Source organism: Trichomycterus rosablanca, unplaced genomic scaffold (assembly GCF_030014385.1).
Source record: "Trichomycterus rosablanca isolate fTriRos1 unplaced genomic scaffold, fTriRos1.hap1 scaffold_153, whole genome shotgun sequence".
Lineage (NCBI taxonomy): Eukaryota > Metazoa > Chordata > Actinopteri > Siluriformes > Trichomycteridae > Trichomycterus > Trichomycterus rosablanca.
Window position 1 is genome coordinate 109,500 of NW_026946981.1, and position 1,446 is coordinate 110,945.

Below are 1,446 nucleotides of genomic sequence, written 5' to 3' on the forward strand. Positions count from 1 at the left end.
TTTGTAAAATAAAGTACAGAGAAATATTAAAGAACGTCAATTCTTTTTTCATAGAAAGTTTTTTGTTCATAAACAATAATATAATAAAACTAAATTAATTCCCTTCACTGCACTTCTTATCTGTCTTAAAACAATGTACAACACTGAAACTGAAGAACACGTTTTAAAACTTGAAAGTAGCCTCTTACTTTAACACTTCTAGGTCTACACTCCAAAATTCTAGTCTTTAGATGATTTCCACTTAGCAAATAATGAACCGTCCTAAATCAGAATGTACATGAGAAGGTGAGAATGGGGGGCTGTGGACTGAACAGTGTTGCATTGTTCTATCATCATGAGTCTTTGTTCTTTGTGTTTATCTATAGACCAAATTAGTGGTAGCTAAACTCCTTTGTTAAAAGAGTATTTACGTTTAATTATCCCACCATCTTCTAGTGCATAAAACCCAGTTCATATAAATCCTAGTGAAGAAAAGGTTGAATCCAGATGGTTTGTTGTGGTGTTTTGTACTAAATGCAGGTGAAAGAGGATCAGCAGCAGCAGCTGAGCGGTGTGTGTGGTTCTCTGTGTGTTTTGTCTCTGTTTCAGGATCTTTTATTTGAAAAGCTGCGTGTAGAACAGAGAAAGTAAAAGACGACACACAGCGGAGTGAAAGGCTGAACGACGGACGTCTATAAGAAGCAGCTTGTTTACAGCATCTCTCGCTTACAGTCACACCACCCTGAGAACACCTGATCTCAGAAGCTAAGCAGGGTCGGGCCTGGTTAGTACTTGGATGGGATCCCGCCTGGGAATACCAGGTGCTGGAAGCTTTTATCCACACACACCCACCTTCACTCCAAACCTCCTGTTATAAAACGGATAGTTCCAGTCCTAAAATCTGATTGGCTGAGCCGCGTTCGAAGCCGTTGTAAAATCCCCGATAAACGCACACCTAGGATCACCTCACATCATTCCATATTAATACGCCACTGAATCGAAAAAGTTAATGTTATTTTCGCCCTCATGTTGCCTAGCAACACTGTTAATCGAACTATTTTGCGTCGCGGAAGAATGCTTTATTGTACGTTTATACACAATAAATACATTTATGAATTAAACATTGTTGTATTTATTATATTTTATGTTGACCGCCGTTTTATAAAAGCAATAAGCCACTCGAGACCGTGCATTACTGTTATGATTTTAGCACGGGGAAAGAAGTTTTAGCAAAAACGTCATCCCCGTGCTAAAATCACAGTAATGCACGGCCTCTCGTGGCTCATTGCTTTATTACACACTGACCCAGCGGCTTTTTCTTCATCAAAGCTACACAATGAGACAAAGATCAGCTCATACTTTCATTCTTACTACAGTAAAACACATTCAACTGACTTTTAAAGTGAAGTTCAGAATGTTGTACAGACATCGTCTCCATCTAGTGGTGCTAGAAATAAAAATAAATTA

General features: G+C 38.5%; 1 pseudogene; it reads left to right on the plus strand.

Annotated features, from left to right (window-relative positions):
* Window positions 1-703: 703 nt before the first annotated feature.
* On the plus strand, window positions 704-812 carry LOC134305871 (5S ribosomal RNA; annotated as a pseudogene).
* Window positions 813-1,446: the final 634 nt, after the last annotated feature.